Source organism: Choloepus didactylus, chromosome 4 (assembly GCF_015220235.1).
Source record: "Choloepus didactylus isolate mChoDid1 chromosome 4, mChoDid1.pri, whole genome shotgun sequence".
Taxonomy (NCBI): domain Eukaryota; kingdom Metazoa; phylum Chordata; class Mammalia; order Pilosa; family Megalonychidae; genus Choloepus; species Choloepus didactylus.
In genome coordinates, this window is record NC_051310.1 from 182,345,269 (window position 1) to 182,354,241 (window position 8,973).

The 8,973-nt window shown below is 36.5% G+C and overlaps 1 non-coding gene across 1 annotated transcript; it reads left to right on the forward strand.

Moving 5' to 3' along the window:
- Positions 1 to 428: 428 nt before the first annotated feature.
- LOC119533724 lies at positions 429 to 570 on the forward strand. The gene has a single exon (XR_005216833.1). It is a non-coding gene; the product is annotated as a U11 spliceosomal RNA (small nuclear RNA).
- Positions 571 to 8,973: the final 8,403 nt, after the last annotated feature.

Genomic DNA, 8,973 nt, shown 5'->3' on the forward strand with positions numbered 1-8,973 from the left:
GAGAGCTGAGAGAGAAATGCCCATAGACATTTTGGAGACAGCCATTGAAACCAAAACCAGGAGAGAAGGATAAGCAGACATTACCATGTGCCTTCCCATGTGACAGAGGAACCCCGAATGCCAGCAGTCTTTCCTCAGAGAAGGTGTCTTCCCCCTGATGCCTTAATTTGGACATTTTCATGGCCTTAGAACTGTAAGTTTGTAACCTAATAAAACTCCATTGAAATAACCATCCCATTTCTGACATATTGCATTCTGGCAGCTTTAGCAATCCAAAACAATATTTATTTAACAAAATATGTACAGGATGTGTATTTAGAAAATTATAAAACATTGATGAAAGAAATCAAAGAAAATTTAAATAAATTGAGAGTTACTCTATATAGGCTCATGGATTTGAAGACACAATATTAAGATGTCAGTTCTCAAAAAAGGGCTTCTGTCATGAGTGGCATATGTAGGCACCTTGATTGCTCTTCATGCAGAATTGACATCAAGTGATTTTGGAAGCTTAATTTTTGTTGCTGTGGTAGCTGGCTTTAGCATGAAAAAAGAGATATCAGTTCTCCCCAACTCAATCTGTAGATTTAAAGCAATATCATTAGAACCCAGCAAGCTATTTAGTAGGTATCAACAAACTGATTCTCAAGTTCATTTAGAAAAGCAAAAAATCTAGAAACACCAATCTAGAAAAGCCAACACAATATTATAGAACAAGATCAAAGTTTGAGACTCACGTGGTAGTTTGGTGAAAGGATAGACACACAGAGCTCTGGAATATAATAGAAAGCCTAAAATAGATCCACACAAATATAGTCAACTGTTCTTTGACAAAGGTGCAAAGACAATTCAGTGGAGAAAGGATAGTCTTTTCAATAAATGGTACTAGAAGAAATGGATATCTATGTGCAAAAAAGTAAATGCAGACACAGACCTTAGAGTTTATGCAAAAATTAGTTCAAAAGGATAACAGATCGAAATGTAAAATGCAAAACTGTAAAACTTACTGAAGAAAACAGAAGAAAATCTACATGACCTTGGGTTTGGTGATGAGTTTTAGAATATAAGACCAATAGCACAACCCAGGAAAGGAAAAAAAAATTAAGTTAGACTTTATTAAAATTAATAACTTCTGGGCTGTGAAAGACACTACTGAGAATGAAGAACCAAGCTATAGTCTAGTACATATTTGTAAAACATATACCTGATAAAGAACTCATATGCAATATATACAAAGAACTCTTAAAACTCAGTTAACTAAACTATCTATACTAACTCATGAAGAAACAGAAGATCTCAACAAACCAATTATTAATAAACAGATTGAATCAATAATAAAAAACATCCCAATAAAGAAAAGCCCTGAACCAGATGGCTTCATAGGGGAATTTTACCAAACATTCCAAGAATACTTAACTCCAGTTCTGCTCAAACTCTTCAGGAAATTGAAGGGGAGGAAATACTCCCTAACTCATTCTATGAGGCCAGCATCATCCTCACCCTCATACCAAAGCCAGATAAAGTCAGAAAAGAAAATTACAGACCAATATGTTTTTTTTTTATCTTCATTTTATTGAGATATATTCACATACCATGCAGTCATACAAAACAAATCGTACATTCGATTGTTCACAGGACCATTACATAGTTGTACATTCATCACCTAAATCAATCCCTGACACCTTCATTAGCACACACACAAAAATAACAAGAATAATAATTAAAGTGAAAAAGAGCAATTGAAGTAAAAAAGAACACTGGGTACCTTTATCTGTTTGTTTGTTTGTTTCCTTCCCCTATTTTTCTACTCAACCATCCATAAACTAGACAAAGTGGAGTGTGGTCCTTATGGCTTTCCCAATCCCATTGTCACCCCTCATAAGCTACATTTTTATACAATTGTCTTTGAGATTCATAGGTTCTGGGTTGTAGTTTGATAGTTTCAGGTATCCACCACCAGCTACCCCAATTCTTTAGAACCTAAAAAGGGTTGTCTAAAGTGTGCGTAAGAGTGCCCACCAGAGCGACTTCTCGGCTCCTTTTGGAATCTCTCTGCCACTGAAGCTTATTTCATTTCCTTTCACATCCCCCTTTTGGTCAAGAAGATGTTCTCCGTCCCACGATGCCGGGTCTACATTCCTCCCTGGGAGTTATATTCCACGTTGCCAGGGAGATTCACTCCCCTGGGTGTCTGATCCCATGTAGGGGGGAGGGCAGTGATTTCACCTTTCAAGTTGGCTTAGCTAGAGAGAGAGGGCCACATCTGAGCAACAAAGAGGCATTCGGGAGGAGGCTCTTATGCACAATTATAGGGAGGCCTAGCCTCTCCTTTGCAGCAACCGTCTTCCCAAGGGTAAAACCTATGGTAGAGGGCTCAGACCATCAAACCACCAGTCCCCTATGTCTGTGGTCATGTTAGCAACCATGGAGGTGGGGTAGGCCAATACCCCTGCATTCTCCACAGGCTCCTCAAGGGGGCGCTACATATTTTTTTCCTTGTTTTTCTTTTTTTTTTTTTAACTTTCCTTTCTTTTTTAAATCAACTGTATGAAAAAAAATTAAAAAAAAAAAACATACAATAAAAGAACATTTCAAAGAGACCGTAACAAGGGAGTAAGAAAAAGACAACTAACCTAAGATAACTGCTTTACTTCCAACCTGTTCCTACTTTACCCCAAGAAAGTTACCTAATATAGCAACATTTCTGTGAACTTGTTCCTACTATATCCATCAGAAATTAACAGACCATAGTCATTCCTGGGCATCCCCAGAACGTTAAATAGCTTATCTGTTCTTCTTGGATTATTGTTCCCCTTTCCTTAATTGCTCTCTATTGCTAGTTCCCCTACATTCTACATTATAAACCATTTGTTTTACATTTTTCAAAGTTCACATTAGTGGTAGCATATAATATTTCTCTTTTTGTGCCTGGCTTATTTCGCTCAGCATTATGTCTTCAAGGTTCATCCATGTTGTCATATGTTTCACAGCATCGTTCCTTCTTACTGCCGTGTAGTATTCCATCGTGTGTATATACCACATTTTATTTATCCACTCATCTGTTGAAGGACATTTGGGTTGTTTCCATCTCTTGGCAATTGTGAATAATGCTGCTATGAACATTGGCGTGCAGATATCTGTTCGTGTCACTGCTTTCCGATCTTCCGGGTATATACCGAGAAGTGCAATCGCTGGATCGAATGGTAACTCTATATCTAGTTTTCTAAGGAACTGTCAGACTGACTTCCAGAGTGGCTGAACCATTATACAGTCCCACCAACAATGAATAAGACTTCCAATTTCTCCACATCCCCTCCAGCATTTGTAGTTTCCTGTTTATTTAATGGCAGCCATTCTAACCGGTGTTAGATGGTATCTCATTGTGGTCTTAATTTGCATCTCTCTAATAGCTAGTGAAGCTGAACATTTTTTCATGTGTTTCTTGGCCATTTGTGTTTCCTCTTCAGAGAACTGTCTTTTCATATCTTTTGCCCATTTTATAATTGGGCTGTCTGTACTATTGCCATTGAGTTGTAGGATTTCTTTATATATGCAAGATATCAGTCTTTTGTCAGATACATGGTTTCCAAAAATTTTTTCCCATTGAGTTGGCTGCCTCTTTACCTTTTTTGAGAAATTCCTTTGAGGTGCAGAAACTTCTAAGCTTGAGGAGTTCCCATTTATCTATTTTCTCTTTTGTTGCTTGTGCTTTGGGTGTAAAGTCCAGGAAGTGGCCACCTAATACAAGGTCTTGAAGATGTTTTCCTACATTATCTTCTAGGAGTTTTATGGTACTTTCTTTTATATTGAGATCTTTGGTCCATTTTGAGTTAATTTTTGTGTAGGGGGTGAGGTAGGGGTCCTCTTTCATTCTTTTGGATATGAATATCCAACTCTCCCAGCCCCATTTGTTGAAAAGACCATTATGACTCAGTTCAGTGACTTTGGGGGCCTTATCAAAGATCAGTCGGCCATAGATCTGAGGGTCTATCTCTGAATTCTCAATTCGATTCCATTGATCTATATGTCTATCTTTGTGCCAGTACCATGCTGTTTTGACAACTGTGGCTTTATAATAAGCTTCAAAGTCAGGGAGTGTTAGTCCTCCCACTTCGTTTTTCTTTTTTAGAGTGTCTTTAGCAATTCGAGCATCTTCCCTTTCCAAATAAATTTGATAACTAGCTTTTCCAAGTCTGCAAAGTAGGTTGTTGGAATTTTGATTGGGATTGCATTGAATCTGTAGATGAGTTTGGGTAGAATGGACATCTTAATGACATTTAGCCTTCCTATCCATGAACATGGAATATTTTTCCATCTTTTAAGATCCCCTTCTATTTCTTTTGGTAGAGTTGTGCAGTTTTCTTTGTATAGGTCTTTTATATCTTTGGTTAAGTTTATTCCTAGGTACTTGATTTTTTTAGTTGCTATTGAAAATGGTATGTTTTTCTTGAGTGTCTCTTCAGTTTGTTCATTTCTAGCCTATAGAAACATTACTGACTTATGTGCATTAATCTTGTGTCCCGCTACTTTGCTAAATTTATTAGCTCTAGTAGCTGTATCGTCGATTTCTCAGGGTTTTCTAGATATAAGATCATATCATCTGCAAACAATGACAGTTTTACTTCTTCCTTTCCAATTTGGATGCCTTTTATTTCTTTGTCTTGCCGGATTGCCCTGGCTAGCACTTCCAGCACAATGTTGAATAACAGTGGTGACAGCGGGCATCCTTGTCTTGTTCCTGATCTTAGAGGGAAGGCTTTCAGTCTCTCACCATTGAGTACTATGCTGGCTGTGGGTTTTTCATATATGCTCTTTATCATGTTGAGGAAGTTTCCTTCAATTCCTACCTTTTGAAGTGTTTTTATCAAAAAGGGATGTTGGATTTTATCAAATGCTTTTTCAGCATCTATTGAGATGATCATTTGATTTTTCCCTTTTGAATTTTTAATGTGTTGTAATACATTGATTGATTTTCTTATGTTGAACCATCCTTGCATGCCTGGAATGAACCCCACTTGGTCATGGTGTATGATTTTTTTAATGTGTCTTTGGATTCGATTTGCAAGTATTTTGTTGAGGATTTTTGCATCTATATTCATTAGGGAGATTGGCCGGTAGTTTTCCTTTTTTGTAGCATCTTTGCCTGGTTTTGGTATTAGATTGATGTTAGCTTCATAAAATGAGTTAGGTAGTGTTCCATTTTCTTTAATGTTTTGAAAGAGTTTGAGTAAGATTGGTATCAGTTCTTTCTGGAAATTTGGTAGAATTCCCCTGTGAAGCCATCTGGCCCTGGGCATTTATTTGTGGGAAGATTTTTGATGACTGATTGGATCTCTTTGCTTGTGATGGGTTGGTTGAGGTCTTCTGTTTCTTCTCTGGTCAGTCTAGGTTGTTCATATGTTTCCAGGAAATTGTCCATTTCTTCTACATTATCCAGTTTGTTGCCATACAGTTGTTCATAGTATCCTCTTATAATTTTTTTAATTTCTTCAGGATCTGCAGTTATGTCACCTTTTTCATTCATTATTTTGTTTATATGGGTCTTCTCTCTTTTTGATTTTGTCAGTCTAGCTAGGGGCTTGTCAATCTTGTTGATCTTCTCAAAGAACCAACTTTTGGTGATATTTATCCTCTCTATTGTTTTTTTGTTCTCTATGTCATTTATTTCTGCTTTAATCCTTGTTATTTCTTTTCTTCTACTTGGTTTAGGATTGGTTTGCTGTTCATTTTCTAGCTTCTTCAGTTGATCCATTAGTTCTTTGATTTTGGCTCTTTCTTCCTTTTTAATATATGCATTTAGTGCTATAAATTTTCCCCTCAGCACTGCTTTTGCTGCATCCCATAGGTTTTGGTATGTTGTGTTCTCATTTTCATTCGTCTCTATATATTTAGCAATTTCTCTTGCTATTTCTTCTTTAACCCACTGATTGTTTAGGAGTGCGTTGTTTAACCTCCAGGTATTTGTGAATTTTCTAAGTCTCTGATGGTTACTGACTTCTAATTGTATTCCATTGTGGTCAGAGAATGTGCTTTGAATAATTTCAATCTTTTTAAATATATTGAGGCTTGTTTTATGTCCCAGCATATGATCTATTCTGGAGAAAGTTCCGTGAGCACTAGAAAAGTCTGTGTATCCTGGTGATTTGGGATGTAATGTCCTGTATATGTCTGTTAAATCTAATTCATTTATCAGATTGTTTAGGTTTTCAATTTCCTTATTGCAGACCAATATGTCTTATACATTCAGATGTGAAAATCCTCAACAAAATGCTAGCAAACTGAGTCCAAATCAGCACATTAAATGAACTATTCACCATGATCAAGTGGGTTTTATCCCAGTATGCATCATGATCAAGTGGGATTTATCCCTGGGATGCAAGGGCAGTTCAAGGGAAGAAAATCAATTAATATAGTACACTACTTTAACAGACTAAAGAAAAAGAAAACCACATGATCATCTCAATTGAGGCAGAAAAGATATGTAACTTCTTGATAGAAACACTTCGAACACTAGGAATAGAAGGAAACTTCCTCAACATGGTAAAGGACAGATATGAAAAACCCACAGATAACATCCTACTTAATGGTGAAAGCCTAAAAGCTTTTCCTCTAAGATCTGGAACAAGACAAAGATGGCTACTGTCTTCACTGTTATTCAACATTGTACTGAAAGTTTTAGATAGAGCAATTAGGCAAGAGAAAGAAATAAAAGACATCTAAATTAGAAAAGATAATCTAATAGGCAAAGGTAAAACTTTGCCTATGTGCAGATGACATGATCCTATATACAGAAAATCCTGAAAAATCCACAGCACAGCTAGTGGTACTAATAAATGAATTCAGCAAAGTGTCAGGGTACAAGAACAATACCCATATATCAGTAGTGTTTCTATACATAAGCAAATAACAATCAGGGGAAGAAATCAAGAAAAAATTCTATTTATAGTAGCCACTAAAAGAACCAAATATCTAGGAGTAAATCTAACAAAGGATATAAAGGACTTGTACACAGGAAACTATAAAACCCTGCTAAAAGAATCAAAGAAGACCTAAATAACTGGAAGGACATTCTGCATTCATGGATCAGAAGACTAAATATTGTGAAGATGTCAATTCTACCCAAAATGATTTACAGATTCAATACAATCCCAATAAAAATTCCAACAACTTTCTTTGTAGAAATGGAAAAGCCAAATCATCAAATTTGTATGGAAGGGCAGGGGCCTCAAATAACCAAAGCCATCTTGAAAAAGAAGAATGAAGTTGGAGGCTCGTATTTCCCAATCTTAAAACTTAGTATAAAGCTACAGTAATCAAAACAGCATGGTACTGGCACAGGGCAGAAATATAGACCAATGGACTCAAACAGAGAGTTCAGAAATCAATCCTTACATTTATGGCCAACTGATTATTGACAAGGGGGCAAAGGCCACTCAATTGGGAAAGAATTGTCTCTTCAACAAATGGTGTTGGAAAAACTGGATCTCCATTTTCAAAAAAAAAAAAAAAGGGTAGGGGGTGTACTCTCCCTCATTTTATGTTCAAAAATCAACTCAAATGTGGTCATAGATCCAGAAAGGAATGAGCTATCAAGTCATGCAAAAATGTGGATAAATCTTAAGGGCACATTACTAAGTGAAAGAAACCATACTGAAAAGGCTACATGCTGTATGATTCTATTTATATGACATTTGAGAAAAGGTAAAGCTATAGAGACAGGAATTCAGGGTCTGAGGATTGGATAGATGAAGCACAGGGGATTTTTAGGGTGATAAAACTATGCTGTCTGATACTGTAATTGTGGACACATGATGCTATGCCTTTGCCAAAACCCATAGAACTTTATAGCACAAAGAATGAACCTTAATTTATGCAAAATTAAAATAGCATGTAGGAGATTAGGGGATCCCAGGATGGAATGCCAAATGTGACCAAAAAAATCTAGTTTTATACAAATGAATGAGACAACCTCACTGAGGGGTAGTGGTGGAAAATACTTATCTAAGTAACTTTGGAAATGAGTGACATCTGTGACAAATGTACCATAGTAATGTGGAGTGTTAATAAATAGGGGAAACTGGGTGTGCCATCCATGGGAACTACCACCTAGACTAGATATTTTATTGATGTACCAGATGGGAAGTCTGCCATTCAATTTGAACTGCCCAATAGCTCAATCCCTTGTAATACCTGAATGGGTTCTTTAAGAACTTTTTAAGGAAAATAAGAGAAGTACCTGCAAATGTCTAAAACCATAGTTCAGAATGATAACTATGTATCTTTTATTTTAGTTTGCCAAAGTATAATTTCATTATTAGTCAGTATGTGTTATGCAGGGAATTTCTGATATAGACTTCTCCTTCCACCATATCGAGGAACTGATGAGGTAGGTGTGACCGAGAGATGTATTGCTGTTTTCTGAGGCCTAAATATTTTGTCCTGTGATTTTAATTTTTGGCAATCCTCTTCGGAGTGTACGTTGAGTTTCCTGGAAAGACTGGTCTATTCTGAAATATTAATAACAACAAATATTTACATAGCACTCACCATGAGCCCGGCATTGTTCCACGTGTTTCACAGGTGTTAACTCATGTAATGTTCACAACAACCATATGAGATGGCATCTGTCATTAATGTCATCATTAAAGAGATGAGGGAAATGAGTCCCATGCCCTATAAGGGGTAGAGCAGGAACTGTGACCTTTACTACACTATTAGACTTTTCAATAAATACGTGGCTTTATAGTATTGCAGTTTATATCACTAAATTAAAATTTTGGGTTTCATATGGAAATGTCAACACACAGATTTAAAATAACAATTACATTCAAAAGGAGGCTTCATTTCCTCCAAAAGGCATAAAAGAATGTTTGCTGTCTGCTTTTCATGCTGTTGCAGGAATGACTAACTTTTGTTTGGTGCTGCCTCTTTGCTCTCTGACTTTAGCATTCTGTATTCCTCAACATTCTGCCC